The 27210-nt window shown below is 40.2% G+C and overlaps 1 pseudogene; it reads right to left on the minus strand.

The window, feature by feature from the left end:
• Window positions 1–13541: 13541 nt before the first annotated feature.
• Window positions 13542–27210, minus strand: part of LOC140209944 (meprin A subunit alpha-like) — a 28046-nt pseudogene continuing 14377 nt past the window's right edge.

Below are 27210 nucleotides of genomic sequence, written 5' to 3' on the forward strand. Positions count from 1 at the left end.
TGTAAACAAGGTTCCAATAATTTTAAATGCTTATGAAATTCAAAGTCTTCCACAAATATATTTTATCTACTGAGCCTCACGCCAGTGTCTCATAGGGTGTCATAATTTGTTGATGGAACCAGTCACTTATGCTGGGAGATTAATTGGCTACAGAGGTAATTTTCTCCAGCCAGTCATGCTACCAGCAAGCCATTAGGATGTGGGAGACACCTGGAGCAGCCACAAGAAACCTGTGCAGTCACAGGGAGAATGGGCAGACTGCCTACAGACACACCCAAGGTCAGAAAAATATCTAGGTTCAGCAGAAGCATTAAATGCCACACAGCCTTCTCCAATGAGAGGTTTCAAAGAAAATGACACTCTTGTACGACTCATAGCATTCTTGAAACACTGCTACTTAGCCCATTGAGTCCATGCCAGATCCTTGCAGTACGATTAATTCTATTTTCCCCAATGCCCTACAAATGATCAAATTGCAATTAGCTTCTGAATGTCAATACTTGCAGTACTTATAGTATGAGTTTCAGGTCATAACTACATCGCACAAAAAGGTTTTTCCTTACATTCCCCTTCATTCTAGCTTATCAATTTTAATTGGTGTTCCCTGCTCCTCAAACAAACCACCTATAGCTTAGCACTTCTCAATTTGCCAAACATAATCAAATACACCTCCATCGTATCTCCTCACAATCTTCTTTGCTTGAAGAACAGCTCCAGCTTCTCCAGTCCAACCACAGATGGAAGGCGTCATCCTTAGAAACTTTTCATTCGATGTCCTGAACATCGCCCAGCATCTCCACAACTTTCATTAAAAGCAATCGCCCGATTTACAAGTTCACATTTTTAGCCTATACCACTGTTTTGTAAAGCTGCAATATCACTTCCATGCATTTATATTCAATGACTATTTATAGAGTCTATGAACATATTTCTTTACAAGTTTTTCCTTCAATATTCCCTGCAACATATAATGATTTGTAAACGTAAATTGAGGGCCCTCAGTTCCTTTAGAGCTGCTCCCATTTAGTTTATACTGTTCTTGTACTATAATCTCTTCATTCCTTTTGCCAGAATGCATCTCTTCACATTTCTCTGTAGTAAATTACACTTGTTTCTCAACTGTACATTTTTCTCGGCAGAATATGTTCTCCTCAATGACTAGTTTCAGTGTCTGCATACATTGCAACACCTAACGCATAAGTTTTATCCCATATGCTCTTATCCAAGTCACTAAAACAATTGCCTGCTGCTGAACATAATGTGATCTGGGTTTTCTGGGATAAAATGTTGGTATAGGAGGTAGGACAGAATCTAACAATACCAGCTGTTGAACACACCAGAGGAAAAGTAAATAAAATTTGTTTTGCTGGCAGAGCAATCTTTTTTTTCTGTTGGTGAGATATATGCTGTTCGTAGTCCTATATTAAGTTTGAAAGCAAATATTCAGTACCCTCCTGAAGCAGGATCCAAGGAAAGGCTTCAAAATGTCTGCTGCCCGGGCTGGAACATGAAAAAAACACCTTAGAAAATGAGTACACAAGGCTGCAGTCATTGACAGTCTCAAAAGCTTACTACAATTACCTCCCTTTGCCACCTTTTGCTAGTCTTTTTTTAAAGTGATTTTTCAGCCATATCAGCTGGCTTTGTGAATGAGCGGAGAGGCAGTAATATATTCTTTTTATACTGGAACACAAATCATTGAACATATTCAAAGCAGGGTTTGACAAATGTTTGATCTATAAGGTGGTCAAGGGACAAAGAGAGAACACAGTAATCTCATGTTGAAACCAGGTTACATAAGAACATAAGATCATAAAAAATAGGAGCAAGAGTTGCCATCTAGCTCATTGGGGCTGCTCCACCGTTCAATAAGATCATGTCTGATCTGGCCATGGACTCATCTCCACCTATCTGCCTTTTGCCCATAACCCTTAATTCCCCTGCTATGCAAAAATCTATCCAACTTTGTCTTAAATATATTTACTGAGGGAGCCTCCACTGCTTCATTGGACAGAGAATTCCATAGATTCACCACTCTGGGAGGAGCAGTTCTTCCACATCTCCTTCCCAGATCTACTCCCCGAATCTTGAGGCTATGTCCCCTAATTCTAGTCTCATGGACCAGTGAAAACAACTTTCCTGCCTCTATCTTATTTGAAATAGGACAAGGAATTCCAGGCCCTTTCATACTTTTTATTGTTTCTATAAGACCTCCTTTCATTCTCCTGAATTGCAGCGAGTACAGTTCCAGGTGACTGAATCTCTCCTCACAGTCTAACCCCTCATCTCTGGGATCAACCTGGTGAACCTCCTCTGCACTGCCTCCAAATCCAGTATGTCCTTCCTCAAGTACGGAGACCAGAACTTTGTGCAGTACTCCAGGTGCGGTCTCACCAGTACCCTGTACAGTTGCAGCATAACCTCCCTGCTCTTAAATTCAATCCCTCCAGCAATGAAAACCAACATTTGGCTTGTTGATAGCCTGCTGCATCTGCAAACCAACCTTTCATGCACAAGTACTCCCAAGTCCTTCTGCACAGCAGCATGCTACAATTTTTTACCACTTAAATAATAACAATATATTAGACATGACTGGAACAGCAGGCTTGAGTGGAAGACTAGCTATCCCTGGTCCTATTTGAAATGCTTTTATGTATGCTCTTAAAAGAACTGAAAATACACCAGAATGTAAAACAGGAAGATAATGTCTAAGAGGTGTCCAGAAAATAAATATTATAAATGGATTAGAAACAAAGAAACAGTGTTGAAGTTTTAAGTCAAGTTGTGTTTATTATCATATGCACAGGTAAGTTACAGGTGCAATGAAAAACAGTACCCTTATATTTCAGCATCACAGACACATAGATTCGGACAAAATACAGAACATACTGTAAATTCTGTGAAATGGAGACACCCCTTTCTCCCTTCTTACGGAGAGAGAGAGCCTGTGTTACGTTGAATAGCAGGTGAACGAGTAGTCCTTGGGGTACTGCAAGTCTATGTTTTTGCTGTTGCTTTGCTGCACACTTGAGTGCTCGGTGATGGTGCCAATACATTTATTTTGCTGGTGGGGGGAGGGGAGATCATTGCTTGCTGCCGCATACGCACGGGAGGGAAGGGAGCTGGGAGGTGGTCTTTGGGGTTTTTACATTTAACTGTCATTCATTCTTCAGGACCACTCCTCTGTTTTCATGAATGCTTGCGAAGAAAAAGCATTTCAGGATGTATATTATATACATTTCTCTGACATTAAATGTACACTTGAAACTTTGAAGACTTTATGCATAAATTATACAAAACAGTTAATTGCAAAAAAGACTGTACAGAACAAGATAAAATACTCAGAGACAAGTCCATGGTCATGCAAGAGATGGTCTGATGTTTTCTGTTGCTGAGGGAGGATTAGAAACTGTATGTTTCAATAGAATAAAATCACAAAGTGAGTTCTTAATAATATACAGGGTCTGGATAATCAAAGCTGCAGGAAGGACCTGGTAACCTGCTTTCTAAAAATGACTTTATAGAACAAATAACAAGATTCTTTTTTTCTTTCAGGTCTCCCGAAGTACATCCGAGAATGTCTCAACAAGGCAATCCTTTCAATCAACCACAAAGTATAAGTGAAATTGGTGAGGAAAGGTGCATTGATTAAGAGACGGTCATTTGCTCTGTCAGAGTTGTTCCTCAGTTTGTCAAACCACCATACCTACAGCAGCAAACCCATTTGGGGTGAATTCTGCTTTTAATGAAAAATGTAGGTTTGAGGACATTGAGTGAAAATGATGGCCAAATCAGCGGGATCAGAAGGAAACAGGTTCACTGAACTAAATAGAGAAAACATGGAAAGAAAGGACATGATATAATGTAAGCTAAAACGTTTACAGAACAGAAAAGCAATATCACAAGAAAACCTTAAAAAAAGGATCAAGAGTCAATATTGCAAGATAATGGGATTCATGAAAACAGAAATTAGATTGGTCCTGATGGAGAGTCTCAGCCTGAAACATTAGCTGTTCACTCTTTTCCATAGATGCTGCCTGGCCTGCTGAGCCCCTCCAACATTTTGAGTGTGTTAGTTGAATAGGTCAGTCAAATGGATGTATAAAGTTATACACTTTGAAACAATAATAGTTACGAAGGAGTAAAGATAAGATAACTGTCATGGAAGTGAGAAAAAATAGGATGAAGGGTTGAGGCAGGAAGAAAGAATCAGGGCCGGCGAGATTAAGAAGGGTTGTGGAATAAAATAGAGTTGGGGTGGGGAGATGAAGGGATAGAAAGCAGGGGGTGGGTGAAATTTGGTGGGGACATAGGGAGTCATGATTAGATGTTCAATACCTTATGAAAGTAGGCCAAATAGGAGAAAGTATCACAATTCAGTCAGGGATAATGTCTGCACCTCCTGGCATAGTCAGCTGACATTTTTAATGCAATGAAGATCACTGAGCAAAAAGTGTATGCTTTATAATTATATAATCAACATCCTAATGATATTAGGATATTACTAACAGAATATAATTAATGTCACTCACTACTAATGTCCCTCTAAATCATGTTTGATTCAAGACTTTTGGCATGAGATGTCCCTTGTTGAACAGAATGTTAATAATGCAGGCAATTGAGTTCAGCTTTTCCTACTCAGCTGCCATTCAGCCAAGAAAATATACTTCACAACATTCCCAGGATCATAGTCATGCAAAATTTATCAATAAATATGGAAGAAAGTAAGTTTTCACTAATCCAATTTCTAAGATTAACTCTTGTGAGTTACAATTTTCTTTAAGACTTATGAATTCAAAGTTCAAAGTAAATTTATTATCAAAGTGCACGTGTGTCACCATATACCACTCTGAAATTGATTTTCTTGCAGGCATTAACAGTAGAACTAAGAAATACAATAGAATCAATGAAAAACTACACACAAACAAAAACTGACAGCCACTGTGTGAAAGAAGACAAACAGTGCAAATATAGAAAAAAATAGAAAATAAAAAATAAATAAATATATACATACATACATACATACGTACATACTACTGAGAACATGAATTGTAGAGTCTTTGAAAGTACCTCTATAGATTGTGGAATCAGTTCAGTGTTGAGGCGAGGGAAATTATCTACACTAGTTCAAGTGCTTGATAGTTGAAGGGTAATAACTTTTGATGATTCTGATAATGTGGGACCTAAGGCTTCTGTACCTCCATCCCAATACTAGCAGTGAGAAGAGAGCATGGCCTGCGTGCTGCTTATTTGTGGCAGTGCTCCTTGCAGATGTGCTAAATGGTGTATTAATATATTACTTTATATCTTAAAGTGCATTACTATTATTAATTTAAATGAATTACATCCCCAACAGATAATGAAGAATGGAAAACAAGAAATTCTACAGCAAATCATTTACTCATGTCTTTGATCATTATCTTAGTACAGTTCTTAATAAAATTTTTAGCTTCTGTATGTATCCACCTTCTAATATGGTTTTTGTTAACCATATAGTATTTCAAAACTAGGAATGAAACAAAATGTCAAGCGTTAGTTAACTTTGGTTTATTTAAGCATTGTTTCCAAGATGAGTTTGAAATTGTTCTTTTGTTTATCTTTCATCATATTGTATATTTAACTGTTATATCTCATTGAGAATAGAAGCATAAAATGACTTCAATTACATTACTGGTGTCTGTGGATACATTTATTCCCCACACTAAAATGCACCTGAGAATTTGGTGATGACTCCTTAATCATGCAGATGGAAACAAAACTCTTTACACTAGTTTTGACTAGTTAAAGCTGTATTAATCTATAAACATTTTCTAGAGTTAGGAATTATCTTTTGATTATTTACTTCATATTTATTTGTCTGATAATAGGGTTAGATATTTGGCTCTTTACCTTTTAGAGGATAAAGAGTGGAGAACAAGGTTGTGGTGAAGAATAATGATTATTGAAATGTGCAATGTTGTACCAGCATCTAATTCAAAATTACCACAAAAAATTACCAATAGCTTTCTTCCAATACACAACTTGGTAGCTTTTCCCATTAGGCTTTAAATGGAGATATAGATTTTAAATCAACAATGCCTGAGTGATGAAAAACTAATTTAAAAAAATAGAAATCCATTCAAATTGCAGTTCATCCTCAAATTCAGCCAAACTTCAATAAGGACTTCCATTTGTGATCTCAAAGGAGCATTTGAAGTCTACAAAAAATTCAATCACTTGTGAGCCTACACTGAGTTTTGCTGTCAATGGAAACTGGCTACATGAACGTTTTCTATTTTAGATAAGTAAAAACATATAACGCTTTTGTGTACTTTTAGATTGAATAGGAATAGGATTACTTGTAACTCATATAAATGCCATATGTAATAGTCTGGAGTTGTTTTGGTTGTTATTGATGATAAAAATAAACAAATAACTTTGTGAGATAATAAACTTACTATGTATTGCTTTTACTAGTATTATGCATTGAGCAGAAAGTTCCATTTAAGTGCAATATGTCAATTTTAAAAAACAGTTGCAAAGAGAACTATGTCAGTAATTTCTTCCAAAAGCTGTCATCTTTTTCCCTACCTTACTATAGTTGAAGGAATATTTTCAGTCATGTAATAGTTATACCTTTACAGAAATCAGCCTATTATCTAACATCTTAAGCAAATAAAATAACAAAAGAATATACTCTGGGAAGAAATTTGTCTTTTCCTGATCGTACTGCAGAATTCGGGAACTGTCCCACTAGTTCTAATCACCTCCGCATACATGCCATGAAAATTCTTTTCATATAGTCAAATATATTTGCCACAACTTTGACTATCTTATCAAATTTTATCTGTACTTAAGTGCTCCCTTCACGCCATTCACAATGGCACCTCTAAACATGACATTGTATCCAATATTGGGAGTCATTCCTTGTTGCATTATAGCAGAATTGTTCCAATCTTTCGACATGACATAATCTTCCTCTTGCAAATTAATGTAGTACTTTGACAATGTCCAAAATCAGGAAGAATTGTGGCAGGGGACGATATTAACTTGAAATCAAGGTCAGGATCAGAGTCTTGGTCTGAAGTTTCATCTCTCATTCATCCAACTTGTTACTGCCATGTTATGCATTCTGGCCTCTACCTGTAAAGGTGAGCATTATTTGGGAAATGATGAACACAAGAGGTTCTACAGACGCAGGAAGTCATGAGAAATACATACAAAATGCTGGAGGAATTCCAGCATTTTACAAAGTAGAAGTAACAATTACAGTACAATTTACCTAGTGCTGTAATCATGGGGATATAGCACAAAACTCTTTACCAAAACAATTCAGCCCTTTGGTGGCAACAAAGGAATGGGGAACCAGGATGAGGCGCACTTTTTAAACGGCCTTGGAAATGAAGAAGTTGACATCACTGCACTTTGAGATGGCTGTTCACGTATCATCAGACTGGAGCGGTCATACCTCTCTCCCAACTGCCAACGCAATTGACGCAGTGACATTATTTCCAAATCTTATTGTCCCAGGTCATGAGTGACTAAAAATTAAAAATTGACAAAATATCTTGTTCATACTGTACAAGCCTTGTCCATTCCCTTAGTCTAATGTTGGTCTCAGTTGTCAAGTATCAGCAGTGGGTCACTTTGTCATCACTGAAATAAAAGTTTAATATGAAACAAAAATTTTCCATAAGAATGCATCTTCACTTATAGCATGGGGTTTAATGGGTAAAAGGAACTTGTGTGGCAGAAAATCATGATACGCATAATATCATTACAGATTTAACCCTGTCATGTGCCTTTTCAATCTCTTCCATGTCTGCTGTTGTGATGGTATATGTTCATTTACTGTATATATCCACTTTCACAGGGACTTCTTTTGAGTGCCCTGTGTCATTTCTATTTGTAGATTCTTCATGTCCTGTTGACTCCTTCATCATAAGCAGCCCCTCAGGAATAAAGATTACTATTGAAGCCTATGTGGATGCACAGGCTATGCTACAGGTTCAAGAGACATCTGGCAAATGAGTAATCGGGTCAGTGGTATGTTTCACTTGTAGTTTAAACTGGACATTGCTGTGCTCTCGATAAATGCATCAGTGGAGTTCAGTGCAGTCCTGAACACTCCTAATTTTGAGTTGTCATGGGCTAGGGATTTCGACGAGTTGTTGAGGATGTTCCACATTTTTCTGCCTTTAAGAATATCTAAGTATTCCTTCCCATGAAAGTGCTTGGACACATGGTCACCATCAAGCTCGCGGCTCAGATTTCATTCTTTATTTCAGCTGGTTTTGGGGACAGAGAGGAGTGGGGTCAGGTTAAGAGTTAATGACAATGATGAGGGTAAGGCCAAAGTCTAATCCGCCGCTCCACATTTGAAGGCCAATGACGTGGACTTGGGGCATCTATGGTCAGATGTTGGGAGATTCCTCCAGGGTCAATGAATTGTCAGTGGGTTCCAGAGCTGGAGTTCCATGTGGGCAGGAGGAATGAGGTCCGTTGACACACAGGGCTCGCGGATCAGCAAGAGTGAATTTGGAGGTCTAGTATTCAGTAATCAGCAGGTCCTGGGGTCAATGCTGAAGCTCGAGGCCTGACAGTCAAATCGCAAGTCTGTAAGTTGAGGAACATTGTCCAATACCAAGTCTATGAATCTCTCTGAGCCAGAGAGGAAGTTGAAGTTGAAGTTCAAATCTTTCAACCACACTGAATATAGCCAAACAAAACAGAAGGTCCAATGACTGCAAGATCACGTCCGCTGGAGGCTGAAGACAGCCTGTCCTGGAGTAGGACAACTGTGTATGTGTGTGGGTGGGAGGGAGGGAGGAATGGGGCCTGGTTTGCTCTTGTTCATTTGTTGCTTGTTATGTTCTGTTCTGTTGTGTTCCGTGTTGTCCGGCTGAGCATTGTGGGGATGCTACGTTGGTGCCAGGATGTATGGTGACACTTGACACCACATGGTGTGCTCCCTACATACCCTTGGGTATTGTTGGTTGTTAACACAAATTATGCATTTCACTGTGTGTTTCTATGTACATGTGATAAATATGAGACACCCCATTCAAGATTCAAAATTCCAGATTTAAAGTTCGAAGTTCAAGGTAAATTTATTATCCAAGTATAGATATGTCACCATACACAATCCTGAGATTATTTTAATGGATTTATTGAGTATAACTACATACTCAATAAAACGATTTTAAAAAGAATCTCAGGTTGGTATATGGTGTGGTGACATATATGTACATTGTTAATAAATTTGCTTAGAACTTTGAATTTCAAATCTCTAACCTTGAGTAGGGTGTCTGATTCAGCTATATAACATTATTCATACAAATAAAGTGGCCTACCTGTTGGATCTAAATTGGGCCTTATGTTGGGGCTGTTAACTTGGAAAATGATGCTGCCATTGGTGTGCTTATACTGATAACTAATTTGGAGGATTTGTAGAAAGGATGTCAGTGGTAACTTTCCATTGCTTTGAGGTACCTCCTGTAAGTTAACCATGTGCACAGGAGCACAAGGATCCCTGTTCTCTCGTAGATCATAAGCTTTTTTCCACCTTTAAGATATTGATCTTTCCTTTGGACCTCCAAACGCTGTGCTAATCAATTGAAGAAATGGTGTGCTCATCGGCACTGTGTACCCATTGTTTAAAAGTGGCTCCCATGGAATGGGAAGTTGTCCATGTTTCCCAGAATCTTCCCAGAACCTTTTTTGTCAAGATGTTGTGTTGTACAATTTGACGTAAAGAACTTCTGTTTAACAATTTGTTAAAGTGCTATAAACTTTTGATTGGTAGCTTTTAAGTGCAAGGCTTGTCCTCTAGTATGCTTTAAAAATTGCTTCACTGATAATTTGGAGCTGCAAATGTGTGAACATGCAAGATTGCCTGTGTACTGCAACTCGATGACTAAAGTCGGCATAAACTTGCTTCTGAAGTGAAGGTGATATAGATTAAACACTTTTCCCTTTGTCCTGCAGAATAGATCCACTTCAGGGGAAATCTTATTGGGTAAAGCAGTGAAAAAGACTGAGAAATGTGCTGGGGGATTGACAGAGTTTTGCTTGATACCTGTCTGTAATAAAATAAGATCTTCTTTGGTCCAGCAGGGGAGATTTGATCGAGGTCTACAAAATTATGAGGGGTATGGATAGGGTAAATACAAGCAGGCTTATTCCCCTGAGGTTGTGTAGGATGACAACTAGAGGTCCAGGGTTAAAAGTAAAAGGTGAAAAGTTTAAGGGGAACATGAGAGCAAACTTGTTCACTTAGAGGATCATGAGATTGTGGAACGAGTTGCCGATACAAGTACATACAAGCTCAATTTCAATCTTTAAGAGAAATTTGGATAGGTACATGGTTTCTATAAAGGAAAATCTTACCGGACAAATCTGTTATAGTTCTTCAAGGAAGTAATGGGCGGGGTGGTCAAAGGAGAGGAAATGGATATTATTTACTTGGATTTTCAGAAGGCATTTGATAAGGTACATCACAGGAGGCTGTTTAACAAGATAAAATCCTATGGCGTTACAAGAAAGAAACTGACATGGATAGAAGAATGGCTGCCAGGCAGTACGCAGTGAGTGGGAATAAAGGAGGCCTTTTCTGTTTGGCTGCCAGTGACATATGGTTTTCCTCAGGGGTCAGTATTGGGACTGCTACTTTTCAACATTGTTTGCCAGTAATCTAGCTAATTGAATTAATGGCTTTGTGGCAAAGTTTGCAGAAGATATGAAAAATGTGGGAGGTAGTGCTGAGGAAGCAATGTGATTGCAGCAGGACTTAAGCAAATTGGAAGAATGGGTGAAAACGTGGCAGACGGAATATAGTGTTGAGAATTGTATGATAATGTATTTTGGTGAAAGGAATAATAGTGCAGATTATTATCTAAATGGGGAGAAAATTCAAACATCAGAGGTGCAAAGGGCCTTAAGAGTCCTTGTGCAAGACTCCCAAGTTGAGTCTCTGGTAAAGAAGGCAAATGCAATGTTGGCATTTATTTCTAGAGCAATAGAATATAAAAACACACAGATAATGCTGAGGCTTTTAAGATACTAGTCAGGCCACGCTTGGAGTATTATCAACTGTTTTGGGCCCCATATCTCAGAAGGGATGTGTTGTCATTGGAGAGAGTCCAGAGAAGGTTCACAAGGATGATTCTGGGAATGAAGGGGTTAACATGTAAGGAGCATTTGGCAGCTTTGGGCTTGTGCTCACTGAAATTTATAAGAATGCAGGGGAAGGATCTCATTGAAACCTACCAAATGTTGAAAAGACTAGATAAAGTGGATGTGGAGAAGATGTTTCCTATGGTTGGGGTATCCATAATTAGAGGGCACAGCCTCAGAATTGAGGGGCAACCTTTTAGAACAGAGGTAAGAAGGAATTCTTTTAGCCAGAGAGTGGTGAAGCTGTGGAATGCTCAGCCACAGACCGCGGTGGAGGCCAAGTCCATGGGTACATTTAAAGTAGAAGTTGATCATTTCCTTATTGGTCAGGGCATCAACGGATATGGGGAGAAGGCAGATGTATGGAGTTGAGTGGGATCATGGGATTAGCCTTGATGAATTGGCAGAGCAGACTCGATAGGCTGAATGGCCTAATTCTGCTCTAGGTCTTATGGTACATGGCTGGTAGGGGGAAGGAGTGCTATGGTCCCAGTGCACGTTGACAGGAGTGGGCAATCTAAATAGTTAGGCACAGAGTAGATGGGATGAATGGCCTGTTTCTGTGCTGTACTTTTCTATTACTATATGACTCTATAGTTAAGATTACAGCAAACTTATTTCTGTGTTCAGCCAATTTTAAGAATGATGTCCCATAGTGTCTAACAACTGACATTGTTCAAGACTTCTGAGTGGTGAAAGAATACTTTACATTGTGGTCAAAATGCAGCATAAATAATGTTCAATGTGGTTCCAGATGGGCAGGTTCCTGATTGCTTCCTGAACTTGTCCCCTTGTGAGAAGTTTGTACTTGCTGCTGTTGTGACTTGCAGGCAAACTCTTATTGCATATTGTTTTTAAGTTAGAAAAGCCATTTGTTCTAAATGAGCTAGATTGGGTGACATAGCAACCTTACAATGCGATCAAATTTTCTCACCCATCCCCATCCCTGGCTCCCAAGAATTTTCAGCCAATCTACTTTTTGCACTGATTGGCCTAAAACAAATCATTCTTCCCTGAATCCCCACGCCCCAAATTTCTATTGCATTCCTTGAGGCATCTCCAGTTGTGTATATACCTTCAAAGTCATATTGTGGTGTATTAAGGAACTTTGCTTAAATACATTATCAACGAACACATGCAACTTGCAAAGACTACAGAAAGTTTACTGGTACAATGCATGCTTTAATTTACTAATGTGATCACTGATCTTTGGTGGCAGAGTGGAGATACGTCTCTATCAGGGAAGGTGTAAGATGCTGCTTCCCTGCAGGTCACCCTTGGGCAAGGTGTAGCACCTGCTTACCCACCCCCTCTCCCGCCGATCAGGGTCACATGGGAGCAGGTGATGCATCACTGTATGAGTAGCTGGTATATAAGAACATAAGAAATCCTGGTTATGCAACCACTGACGCCAGGCGGACAATCTCTTAAGAGTACTGATGATGGCTGGGGTCACCCGTGTTGTAAAGACACTGGCCAGAAGAAAGCAGTGACAAACCACTTCTGGAGAATTTTCCAAGAACGATCATGGTCATAGACCACGATCGTGCACATCATATGACATGGTGCAAGATGCTGATGATGACGATGGTGATCTGCCTCTTTCACACGTGGCAAATTTATAACTTCCAGAAATCGCTGGAGATGTTCGATTGAAGTTACTGCGTAAATTCTCAACACCTCTGTTAAAATAGAACACTAACTGTCCCACTCGGTGGCATTAAATTAACTAAAGATGTATAAGACTTCAAACCCATTTATCTTTTTTGCACCTTATATGTTTGATTATCGTTTCCTCCTAAGATGTCCTTGGCACAAAAGAACACTTCCACAGTGCTGGAAGTCAGTGCTGAATACTTCCTGGATCTTCCTTTACTCATTGATCTTCACAATGTATCTCGTATGTTGATGATCAACCATTTTACACAAGTTCTTTCTGCATCTACTCCCCTTTAAATCAGATTCCTTGTAAGGTGGCGACTAGATTGCTTTCTTACACAGTTCCTCATCTCATCTGAACTCACTTTCTATAGACCAGGACTCCCTTGCTCAACCAGCCTTGCTGTCTGCTTTAACTCTGAGTTATGTTAAAGAATAAATTCACACACAAGCTTCAGGAAATGCGAACAGGCATAATGATTTATTGTAAAAGCTCTACAAAGCAAAGCAGTGCTCAACAGTTTGACTCAATTACTTATTACATGCTTTATTATCCATAATACAATTAGAAAAAATAGCAATGTCTAATGTGAGGAGATACAAATACAACCAAATTTCATGAAATTACCATTGAACACAAAACTCGTGCAAGTTCTTGCAAGACATTAAAAGATTTGTAAATTAGTGAAAATTTCAATTTATAATCCACCTATGAGCATTATGATGATTTAATTTTGTTTTCTGGCAATTATGTTAATAATAGCAATAGACAACACCAGCACACCTGCAATTGCACCAATCAGGACGCTCAGGACTGTGCCATGAACCTGTGCTCTCTCACAGCGATCACCAAAGAGCTGGTTTATTTGAGTTGAGGCACACCTAAAAAGGAACAACATTACAGAATATGACATAACAATATCGCACAAACAACAGCCTTTCTGTCCAACAGTTTAATGCTGGTACCTACAGTATGTTCCATACAGATCGCCCCATCTAACAGCTTCCAAGTTCACTAACACATCCTTTCTACAGTCTTCATGTGCTTACCTAGGTTTCCCAGTGAGCAATAGTTCTCTACTATACCAATAATGCAAACTGTGTAGAGCCGTAACAAGCAAGTCTGAGAATGTGTCATCAGATAATGGCCAGGATAAGTTGTAAGGAGCAGTTTACCCAGTGGCCCTGATCTATAAGAGCATCTTCTGAAGTTACAATTAATTATTTTTGGTCATACTAATTTCATGTTCTGCATTTTGTTTGATGAAACTGGAAAGAGATACAGGACATTAGGGAGAATGGTAGTTTGGGCTGCGAGGGCTATCCAAACAAAATGGATTGCTTAGTCCTCGCATTTCACTCTTTTCCACAGATGCGACCTGATCTGCTGTATTCCTCCAGCATGTTGTGTGTGTTGTTTGGATTTCCAACCTCTGCAGACTTTATCGTGTTTGAATCTTGCCCATCTTCTATCAAACACAAATATAGGGAAAATTCTATTCTCACTCGGAGCTGCACATCTCCCTAAAGATTATACTGTGTTAAAGATTGTTGCATGGGACTAATGGGTCAGGTAGGTTTTATCTATCAATAAAGTTGAACTAATGCTAGCATGGGGAATAAAACGTGGGCTTGATGATCATCAATATTCTCTTGCCCAGCAGTGTCATATATTTGTATACTTTTTTTTGCTACAACGTTTATAATCATGCCATTATTACAGGTATAATTACAACGTTCAAAAAGATATTCAGACAACTACATGGAAACAAAATGATGAGGGAAAAGAGACAAATGCAGGCAAATAGCATTAGCTTAGATGGGCAACTTGGTTAGCATAGACAAGTTGAGCTGTATGGACTTTTTGATATCAAATAACTCTATCAACTTAGTAGGACATGTGTCCTATTGTCATGTGGTGTAGCAAATTCAAATATTGTTGAGGTTGGCTTTCAACAAAAGTAATTTGCATTTCAGAAAAGGGTAGATCAGTTCTTTGTAACAAATGGACATCTGTGGTTCTGGAATGAGAGAAATCAGATTTCAAAGTGCAAACTGAGACAAAAGATCATCAAAATTTTCTAAGTAAACCCTGCAAAATAACTATTTTGCTACTTCAAAGTACCCACACATGAGTTGCAGAAGCTTCACCTACCTGCAACTTGCTTTCCCATTCACAATAACTCAGACTGCTGAGTATCCAGTCTGTTCTACTGTTCGCCGATGCCTTAATGGAGGACTCCTGGGCTGAATTGGTACTTCTGTATGAATCAGTGGAGTCAGATCTTTGAAAAAAAGATTAGTTAAGTTCAGCAATTGATTTTTGCATTTTGATAATTGTTTCTTTCCTGTTTTCTTCTATAATCTCTGGGTTAATTCCCTTGGTCTTCTCTCAATCATCCAGAGCTTCTCTCCAGTGTCTTCTTCAAGCATCAAATTAGACAAGACTCTGGATACGGAAAGTACGGCATGAACCACATCCAACCATTTCTGTGCCATTATCCATTATCCCATTATGCAGGTCATTCATGAGTGTGAGAATCATGAATTGAGTCTAATCCATCCCTTTCCAACCTTGGACAAGTGCAAAAACCACCTGAGGGTGTATGTGCCCCCTAGACCATAGTTCAAAGACTATGCTACATTGCATATGGCAATTGTTGCTGCTAATGTCAGCCCAGTAGCCCTGATTCAGGAACCACATGGTTGCAAGTTTAGCACCCAATAAAATTCTCAGTGTAGTTCAAAAAATCCTGGAAGTTATTGTTACCATTTACAATGAAGGGCAACAATCTGTGTTAGGTGTGAGTCTAACAATGTCTGAGAGGTAGAGAAAGGGAGGGGAACAGCATGGCCAAATAGGAACAGTATGTTCCTTAAAAAGTGGCAATGCTTCAAAATAGCACATTGCATTGAGCAATATTGAGTAGAGAGGTTGATTTCAGGATCATATTGAGAGTCCTGAGGTCATGTATTGAGAGCACACAAATGTCCTGGTGTAAGTAGGGGCAGAATCACACCACCTCACAAAACCAAACCCCTCTCCCTTTAGCTCTCTGCTGCCCCACATGTGGAGTCTGCGATTCTCACATTCGCTCATTCACTGCCTCAGAATCCACACCAGAGAAGAAGCTTTGAAGGGACGATCTCACAGTAGTTTGTTTGATGCATTTAGTAAGTGTCTCTGTATCCATTGGAACTTAGAAGAGCAAGAGGAGACTTGATAAAACATATAAACTCATTATGAGTGCATACATAGCATATTCTTTGCAGTGTTGGGGAACCAAAACCTAGAAGTCTTAGGTTTAAAGTGAGAGGGAAAATATTTAATAGGAACTATGGAAACTATTTTATGTTACACAGAGCAGCATGCAATATGGAATGAGAGGCCAGAGGAAGTGCTACCTGATTAAATGATCCCACCTGAGGGATAACCAGTAAACTAATCCCACTCCAGATCCATAATTCGCAGTTGTTAGGTGTGTCAACTGTTTTTTAACTAACAGTACATAAACCTTTGTATTTTTTGACCCCTGGTTTATTGGAGAAATAAGCTTCAATCATTTTCCTTCACCATTAAGAAGAACAGAATGTGCAGTGTACCGTACCCCTTCAGTCTTCCATAGTGTGTTTGAAAAAGCAGCATGTCAAATTACCAGATATAAAAGTAGCAACTGGAGGTAGACTCTCACATATTTCCCCCTCCAGTTCTTCAAACCATACACCCATCAACAATACCATTTGCTTTACAAAATTTAGCCAAGTTTCTCATTCATGTGTCCCTGCCATGAGCTCTCCTTATAACTGACTGTTATCACCTTGTTGACCAATCATATTTATTACTTGCACAAGTAACTAATTTCTCTGCAAAAATCCCTTAACAACTTCAAATCACATGAAGTTAACAATGAAGCACAGAACTCAGCTTCCTAAACCCGACTTTCAGTCTGCGATGGGAAAGTAACAACCACACCAAGAGAAAACATGAGAAGAAACTTTACCATTGAACTCAGTAAAAATAATGAGGTCATCATTTTTTAAGAAACTTTTGCGGTGGAGATCCCTGTGTGATATGAATCTTGCCCATCCCCAGGAGGAACTCCAGTAACAGTCGCATGCATGAATGTAGTATCCAGTTAATGTGGGCTTGTCCCAATAGGAGGTGTTATTGCTGCCTGTAATTAAACAGTGTCATACATATTAGGTCATTTAATGCTACCTTAAATATTAAAGCAGAGTGCAGAATCATATTGGTAGGAAATATGAAGCAAATCTAACAACTTAATAGTGTAACAATCTCAAATTTAACAATTCCTGTTGAGTTTATTATCAGGTTCAGAAGGACAATGAAAAACTCCTTGCAACATCATCACCAGTACAAAGGTTTAAATAAACACAGAATAAAAATTCCATATATGTTACAGATCTAATAAAACCATGTTTGTTAAAGTAAGACTGTAATATCAAAAAGCAAAGGTGCAATAGAAATCCATGGCAACGCAAGAAGTAATCTATGGTGTTCCATTGCTGAGATAGGGTTCGGATTGTGCAGGTATATTTCAAGAGCCTGATGGTTGTAGGAAAGAAGCTGTTCCCAAACCTGTGGTGTGGGACTTCAGGCTTCTTATCATCTGCTTTGGTTTGGTTGATGTTGACCATGAGGTTGTCATAGTGGCCCCACTCAACTAGATGCTTTATCTCACTCCTGTATATTTACTCATCGCCACAAGTGATCTGGCTAACAGTAGTTGTGCCATTGGCGAATTTATCAATCGTATTGGATCTGGGCTTAGAGATGAAGTTATAGATGTAAAGCAAATGGTGCAGGGGGCGAAGAATGCAGTCTTGAGATGTTTCTGTCTTCAAGTGCAAGAAGGGCGAGACTGCGCAGGCGCGTGACGTCAGCAGGTCCGAGTGGAGAGTTTAAAAAGGAGACCACCCTGTACAATGGGCAGCTGTCGGAGCGGGCAGCAGAGTGAGTGGGAGCAGAGTGTAGGGCTTTGGCTTCAACGGGCTTCGGCGGTAAACGGGAAGAGGCGAGAGCGAAGCGCCAACTCTTTTTTTTTTCATCCTCCCCACCCCTTTCGCGAATCGGCCCGGACAGACAGGAATAGCAGGGCTCTCACAGCTAACGTTATGAGCTAACGATTTAAAAAGTTCGTCTGTTTGGCGAGGTAAGTAGGTGAGTACACTTATTTTTCCTGTTTCATTCCTGTAGAATTAGATAGCATGCCTGCAGGGTTAGTGCTTTGTTCAGGGTGTCAGATGTGGGAATCCTGGGAGCCCTCCAGCCTCCCTAATGGCCACATCTGCGCCAGGTGCACCGAGATGCAGCTCCTCAGAGACCGTGTTAGGGATCTGGAGCTGCAGCTTGATGACCTACTGCTTATCAGGGAAAGTGAAGAGCTGATAGACAGGAGCTACCGGGAGGTAGTCATCCCTAGGCTACAGGGGTCAGAAAACTGGGTCACTGTCAAGAGAGGGAAGGGAAATGCCCGGATAGTGGAGAGCACACCTGTGGCTGTCCCCTTCAGCAACAAATATCGTTCTGGATGCTGTGGAGGGGGATGACCTGACGAGGGACACCCATGGTGACCGGGTCTCTGGCACTGAGCCTGGCGCTGTTGTGCAGGAGAGAAGAAGGGAGAAGAGAAATGCGGTAGTCGTGGGGGATTCCATAGTCAAGGGAACAGGTAGGAGATTCTGTGAGCCTGACAGAGATACCCACATGGTGTGTTGCCCCCCCAGGTGCCAGGGTACGGGATGTCTCAGATCGGGTCCTGAATATTCTAAAGGGAGAGGGTGAGCAGCCAGTTGTCTTGGTACATGTTGGTACCAATGACATAGATAGGACAAAGGAGGGGTCCTGAAGAGAGATTTCCAGGAGTTAGGAAGGAAGCTGAGAAGCAGGACCTCCAGGGTAGTAATCTCGGGATTGCTACCTGTGCCACGTGCTAGCAAGGGCAAGAGTAGTCGGATCAGGCCGATGAATGTGTGGCTGAGAGACTGGTGCGGGGGGCAGGGCTTCAGATTCTTGGATAATTGGGATCTCTTCTGGGGGAAGTATGACCTGTTCAAACAGGACAGGTTACACCTGAACCCAAAGGGGACCAATATCCTGGCGGGAAAGTTTAACAGAGCTGTTAGGGAGGGTTTAAACTAATTTGGCAGGGGGATGGGAACTGGAATGATTGAGCGGAGGAAGGGGAAAACAGAAATAAATCTAAGATAGTGAGGAGTAAAGATGTCAGGAAAGACAGGCAGTTGATGGGGCAAATTTGTAGCCATTGGGATGAGTTGCAGTGCAATAAAGTTGCAGTGAAATCAAAGCGAAAAGTATCAAATACTGGTCTTAAGGTATTGTACTTAAATGCACGCAGCATAAGGAATAAGGTGGATGTTCTTGTTGTACAGCTACAGATTGGCAGATATGATATTGTGGCCATCACTGAGACCTGGCTAAAGGATGCATGTCTCTGGGAGCTGAACGTCCAAGGTTACACGGTGTATCGGAAGGATAGGAAGGTAGGCAGAGGGGGAGGCGTGGCTTTATTGGTAAGAAATGATATTAAATCATTAGAAAGAGGTGATATGGGATCGGAAGGTGCAGAATCTTTATGCGTTGAGCTAAAGAATAGCAGGGGTAAAAGGACCCTGATGGCAGTTATTTATAGGCCTCCAAACAGCTGCAGGGATGTGGACTACAAATTACAACTGGAAATGGAAAAGGTTTGTCAGAAGGGCAGTGTTATGATAATTGTGGGGGATTTTAACATGCGAGTGGATTGGGAAAATCAGGTCAGCACTGGATCTCAAGAGAGAAAATTTGTAGAATGTCTGCGAGATGACTTTTTAGAACAGCTTGTTGTTGAGCCTACTAGGGGATCAGCTGTACTGGATTGGGTATTGTGTAATGAACCGGAGGTGATTGGAGAGATTGAGGTGAAGGAACCCTTAGGAGACAGTGATCATAACATGATTGAGTTCACTGTGAAATTAGAAAAAGAGAAGCCGAAATCTGATGTGTCGGTATTTCAGTGGAGTAAAGGAAATTACAGTAGCATGAGAGAGGAACTGGCCAAAGTTGACTGGAAAGAGACACTGGAGGGAAAGACAGCAGAGCAGCAGTGGCTGGAGTTCATATGAGAAATGAGGAGATGCAAGACAGGTATATTCCAAAAAAGAAGAAATTTTCGAGTGGAAAAAGGATGCAACTGTGGTTGACAAGAGAAGTCAAAGCCAAAGTTAAAGTAAAAGAGAGGGCATACAAGGAAGCAAAAATTAGTGGGAAGAGAGAGGATTGGGAAGTTTTTAAAACCTTACAAAAGGAAGCCAAGAAGGTCATTAAGAGAGAAAAGATTAACTATGAAAGGAAGCTAGCAAATAATATCGAAGAGGATACTAAAAGTTTTTTCAAGTATATAGAGTAAAAGACAGGTGAGAGTAGATATAGGACTGATAGAAAATGATGCTGGAGAAATTGTAATGGGAGATGAGGAGATGGCAGAGGAACTGAACAAGTATTTTGCATCAGTCTTCACTGAGGAAGACAGCAGTATACCGGACACTCAAGGGTGGCAGGGAAGAGAAGTGTGCGCAGTCACAATTACGACAGAGAAAGTACTCAGGAAGTTGAATAGGCTAAAGGTAGATAAATCTCCTGGACCAGATGGAATGCACCCTCGTGTTCTGAAGGAAGTAGCTGTGGAGATTACGGAGGCATTAGCGATGATCTTTCAAAAGTCGATAGATTCTGGCATGGTTCCGGAAGACTGGAAGATTGCAAATGTCACTCCGCTATTTAAGAAGGGGGCAAGGAAGCAAAAAGGAAATTATAGACCTGTTAGCTTGACACCCCGTGGTTGGGAAGTTGTTGGAGTTGATTGTCAAGGATGAGGTTACAGAGTACCTGGAGACATATGACAAGATAGGCAGAACGCAGCATGGATTCCTTAAAGGAAAATCCTACCTGACAAACCTATTACAATTTGTTGAGGAAATTACCAGTAGGCTTGACAAGGGAGATGCAGTGGATGTTGTATATTTGGATTTTCAGAAGGCCTTTGACAAGGTGCCACACATGAGGCTACTTAACAAGATAAGAGCCCATGGAATTACAGGAAAGTTACATACGTGGATAGAGTGTTGGCTGATTGTCAAGAAACAGAGAGTGGGAATAAAGGGATCCTATTCTGGTTGGCTGCCGGTTACCAGTGGTGTTCCGCAGGGATCAGTGTTGGGGCTGCTTCTTTTTACATTGTACATCAACGATTTAGATTATGGAATAGATGGCTTTGTGGCTAAGTTTGCTGACCATATGAAGATAGGTGGAGGGGCTGGTAGTGCTGAGGAAACCGAGAGTCTGCAGAGAGACTTGGATAGAATGGAAGAATGGGTAGAGAAGTGGCAAATGAAGTACAATGTTGGAAAGTGTATGGTTATGCACTTTGGCAGAAAATATAATGCGCAGACTATTACTTAAATGGGGAAAGAATTCAAAGTTCTGAGATGCAACGGGACTTGGGAGTCCTCATACAGGATACCCTTAAAGTTAACCTCCAGGTTGAGTCAGTAGTGAAGAAGGCGAATGCAATGTTGGCATTCATTTCTAGAGGAATAGAGTATAGGAGCAGGGATGTGATGTTGAGGCTCTATAAGGCGCTGGTGAGACCTCACTTGGAGTACTGTGGGCAGTTTTGGTCTCCTTATTTAAGAAAGAATGTGCTGACGTTGGAGAGGGTACAGAGAAGATTCACTAGAATGATTCTGGGAATGAGAGGGTTAACATATGAGGAACATTTATCTGTTCTTGGACTGTATTCCTTGGAGTTTTGAAGAATGAGGGGAGACCTCATAGAAACATTTCGAATGTTAAAAGGCATGGACAGAGTGGATGTGGCAAAGTTGTTTCCCATGATGGGGGAGTCTAGTATGAGAGGGCATGATTTAAGGATTGAAGGGCACCCTAACAGAACAGAAATGCGAAGAAAGTTTTTTAGTCAGAGGGTGGTCAATCTATGGAATTTGTTGCCACGGGCAGCAGTGGAGGCCAAGTCATTGGGTGTATTTAAGGCAGAGATTGATAGGTATCTGAGTAGCCAGGGCATCAAAGGTTATGGTGAGAAGGCAGGGGAGTGGGACTAAATAGGAGAAAATGGATCAGCTCATGATAAAATGGCGGAGCAGACTCGATGGGCTGAATGGCCGACTTCTGCTCTTTTGTCTTATGGTCTTATGGTCTTATGATCAACAAAGCGGAGATACTCTTAGCATACTGATTGGGATCTGCTGATGAGGAAGTCAAGGATCCAGTTGCAAAAGAATGTGCAGAAGCCCAGATCTAGGAGCTTGGTGATCAGTTTGGGGAGGATGAAGGTGTTGAACACCAAACTGTAGTCAAACGACAGCATACTATCATGTGCATGACTGTTGTCCAGATGATCTTGCTCTAAGTGATGACCTAATGAAATAGCATCTGTTGTTGACCTATTGTGGCAATAGGCAAACTGAAGGGAATCCCGGTCATTTCTGAGTTTAGAGTCGATTCGAGCCAGAAACAAGCACTTCAATGGATTATACCTGGGTTTTTCATTATTAAAAATTCTTATCTAAACTTTGGAATGAAAAATATACTGAACTATTAGGTTCTTCAATAATGGCTGTTCGTGATCTACAGATTCAAGAACATTATTGCATTGATAGCAGTATACTTTAGTCTTCTGTCCATAAACTATTACAGAGAAATAGTAGGTGAAATTAATCAGCACATTCTTAGAAAAAGAATATTTTAATTCAATTTGGTATTTTATCTTTTATGACATCCATGTTTACATAGTCCAGATATGGGATCCAGTCACAATAATTCTCCATATCCCTGAGCCGACTAGTGTGATCTCAATTGCAAAAAATTATATTTTCATTGTAAGTGCTAAATTATAAAAAAAAATTAAATGGTTCAATACATTTAAAATATTTAAGTAGTTTGTAATATTATAAGGAAATATTAAAACTAAAGGAATGTATCTTTCAATGCCCTTCCACTCCTTTCCCCTGGGATCTCCTACGAAATCAAAGCAATGTCAAATCCAGCAGTGAGTCAGCAACATTGCAGTCCACTGCTGAATCCTCATGGAGATCAGGAGCAGGATGAAGAAACATATTTTGGGTGCCTGATTAAAACCAAGACGTACTGAATTTTCAGTGATGTACCACCTGTAGTTCTATTCCTTGGACTTCTCTCCAGACCCAGCTATTGTCCCACTTCCTGATCACTGAGAACAAATTTCCTAAATACCCTAATAACCTTGACCCCACCAATCAGTATTTCTATGCATGTCTTGATCTCCACTCTCTGCCATGATACTTTGATCATCAGGTCCCTCTAATCCCCATTCTTTTTCACTTGCCCCAATTTACTAAATGTGCCACACCAACTGTATGATCTTTAACAATATCTCTTCAAACTCAACTTTGTTTCTCTGTTGGTGCTGCCCTGAAATCCGCAGCTTATCCAGGCACCTGTCCAATGGACCTCTGTAACTCCCAGCCACCCCTAATTAGGAAGGCTGCTCAAGACTTCACTATATAGTGAAATAACGAAGGCACGTGGCAAAGTTTAGTCTATGGCTTTAGAGACAGAAGGAAAAGTGAAAGTTCAAAGTAAATTTATTACCAATGTACCTGAGCTGTATGTCACCATATACCACTTTGAGATTCATTGAAAAAAGGAAAGGATGAAGTTCAAACTGTAAATAATTTTTAGAAGAGATAGCAGCGCGTCGCGTGTGCGCAGCCCTCCAGTCAAAGTGATTCCTTATCCATTAAATAGGGGCCGTGGTCAATTCTGATTTGATGGAGACAGACGTGAAAGCACAGAGGAACATATGGAGAAATTTCTGAAACGCATGTTCACTTCTGTTGTTACTGTGCGATCGAGAATCTTCCGGAGGGACGGCCTCAAAATTCCCGGCTTTGCCTGCTGTTGGCAACCGAGATTGAGGTCGAATCGTTCGGATAGAGATGATACTTGGTACTCGGTGTTGGAGGCTGATCGGAGGCTCAAAGTTTTCGGACGACTCAGAGTGAGACTGTGTTCGGGCATGGCAGGGAGAGTTTTTCTTCCTTCTCCCATCTGCATGAGATGTGGGACATTTGAGAGACTTTGAACTTTTTACTGTGCTCATGGACTGTTCTTCATTAAGTTATGGTATTGTTGCATTGTTGTAACTGTATGTTATAATTATGTGGTTTTGTTAGCTTTTCAGTCTTGGTCTGTCCTGTGTTTTGTGATATCACTCCAGAGGAAATATTGTATCATTTCTTAATGCATGCATTACAAAATGACAATAAAAGAGGACTGCGTGTCTTCATAATCTAAATCTAAAGGTAAATTCCCAGGTTTCAAGAGGAGAACAGTACTGAAAACAAACATTACTAGTGATTGTGAAGTTATTTGATTGTTAATAAATACTCACCTACTTCATTAAGGCCCATCTGGGAAAGTGAAACCAATTCTTAACCTGGCCTGCATTCTCGGTGACTTCAGTCCCATAGCAAAGTGTGTGATTCAGTGTTTAAGTACAGATGGCCAATAGATGGCGTCCTCGCAGAGTTTGTAAACAAATAACAAGGAGACACCACTAAGTGGTTAATAGTTTGGGAACTAGGTTAAGGAAGATGGAGATCCGACCCATAGAAACTATGAACATGGTGTGTGTATGGCACTGAGAGACTTAAAACTAGAGAATGAAGGAAAATTCAGATTCTCTATGAAACAAGTACAAAAAATATTTTTGTTTCATATTTCCCGGTGTCTGATTATTTTCACTCATATTTATTCACCTGTGCCCATTATGCGTATGTTTTATACCAGCTGTCCCCAACCACCGGGCTGCGGACAGGTGCCGGGCCACAAAGCATGTGCTACCAGGCCGCAAGGAAACGACATGATTTGGTGACATGAGTCAGCTGCACCTTTCCTCATTCCCTGTCACGGCCACTGTTGAGCATGAACGCACGCGAGGTCATTATCCGTGTGTCATCCATGTCAGTGCGGGAAGGAGATCAGCTCCTCGAACTTGCAAGTGACGGCAGGCTGAAAAGTATGTTTGACATTACACCTCTGCCGGCATTCTGGATCAAAGTCAAGGCTAAATATCCTGAGATAGCCACGAAAGCACTGAAAATGTTGCTTTCATTTCCAACATATCTCTGCAATGAATGCAACGAAAACTAAACAGCGGAATAGACTGGACATAAGGAACCCCCTTCGGGTATCGTTGTCTCCCATCACCCCTTGATGTTGCAGGGAAACAAGCCCAGGGCTCCCACTGATTCAGCAGTATTGGTGTGTTGCAATGATTTTATATGTTCATACGGGGAAAATATGTGCTGTGTGTTTAATATCCAAACATTACTTAAAATGATATGATACTATTGACTTATAAGTGACTTATATAACCATATAACAATTACAGCACGGAAACTGGCCACCTAGACCCTTTTAGTTTGTGCCGAACGCTACTCTCACCTAGTCCCATCGACCTGCACTCAGCCCTTAACCCTCCATTCCTTTCCTGTCCATATACCTATCCAATTTTTCTTTAAATGATAATATCGAACCTGCCTCTACCACTTCTACTGGAAGTTCGTAAGTTCGTTCAACACTTACTTCAAGCTCTCCTGATAATTGACTTATCACTGTATTCATACGAGGAAAATATGCGCTGTGTGTTTAATATTAAATTTGTTAGATAAACCCTTTTAGAAATGAAATTGAGTGTATTAGCCACTTATCACCAATATTGCGGTCGTGATTAACACTCCACCCCCACCCAATCAGAATCACCAAAAATGATTTGTGAAAAAATCAGCACATTCACACATGTGCACTGGTGCCCGCAGAAGGTTTCATTGTCATTGTAGTCTTTTTCGGGGTAAACGCATTTGACTGCTACTCTTCTCCGTTGGCAACCCTACCCCCCACCCCCGGTCGCCGGTCCGCAAGAATATTGTCAATATTAAACTGGCCTGCAGTGCAAAAACTGTTGGGGACCCCTGTTTTATACTAACTGAAAACAAGGAGAAACAGTTTGACCAAAGTTCAAGCTCTTTCTTATAGAATCCATTTCAAACAGATGCTAAAATTGTAACAGAGATATTGCATTTATTTTCTCACCTGGTATAAGATGACTTCCATCTGTAGTGAAGCTTCGAGTAGACGACATTCTGAGTTTCACATCAGGATGCTGGTCCAGTACTGTAATGATAACTTGTCTGTTCCCAACTGGCCATTCAAGCATATCATCATTTTCACCACTGCACAGGTGGAAAAAGATCCCTGTATAATTTTCGTAATAAGAATGAGGTCTTAAAGTTAAACCATATCGATATCCTTCCGGGCTCTCGAAACATGGACTGGTTATGGCCCTCCTATAATTGTTTTGAAGCTTTTTGGTGAAGTTCCTTACATGCCAGACACTATAACGACATTTGGTCTCGGTAAGTGTGACATCATCCAGGAAAATACCACCTGAAGAATCACTGGAGTTACCAATTATTCCTTCGAAAACATAACGAAACTTGGCTGTCGCATTGAAGGTCACATGGGCAATGTTCCATGAAAGGCTTCCATCCGCTGTAGAGAAAGAAATAAATGATAAAAACATGAAATATTTGTCAAAGTTTTAACAGTCAAAATGATTTATCATACAAGGCATGGAATTTAATGTGGTTGAAGAAATCTCCAGGAGTACCGGGAGTAAAGCACGTTCAGATGAAGTGAAGTGAAACAACATTTACCAATCTGAAAATGAGTAGTCTCATGACTGGAATAACTAAACATAAAAGTATTCTTTCTAACCAGCACATCAACATATGCTCAGAGTATTATTATATTGCAATTATTTATTGAAAGTAGTGAAAAATTTGGTTTCTAGGTTGCTTGGATAGATCAAAGGTGTTGCTATGGAATAAGGAATTGTTATGGATGCTAATTTTGCAGAAAGTTCTCTTAGCCAATGATACTCAAGTTCCTCACCCTCATCACTATCACTGCTATTTCCTGCTCACACCCTGAAATGGAAATTTACATCAGTTTCACTGGTAATTTCTACTCTGTCCTAATTTACACACTGTTCAAATCAGGTTCTACATTAGTTTCCCCTTCTCTATTTCAGGAAAAGATAGGTATTCAACATTTATGAAAAACCAACAAACCCATAACTTTCTTGGCCACACTCCCTCTCTTGCCAGTTCCTGAAAGGACAATGCTAGTTTCCGGTTTCCTCTATCTTTGTTATATCTACTTCAATAATGTTACCTCCCACACCTTTGCTTCTGATTTCCTTCATCAGTGATTATCCTTAATGAGCAGATCTTCAGCTGCATCCACCCCAT

This window comes from Mobula birostris, chromosome 2 (assembly GCF_030028105.1).
Source record: "Mobula birostris isolate sMobBir1 chromosome 2, sMobBir1.hap1, whole genome shotgun sequence".
Taxonomy (NCBI): domain Eukaryota; kingdom Metazoa; phylum Chordata; class Chondrichthyes; order Myliobatiformes; family Myliobatidae; genus Mobula; species Mobula birostris.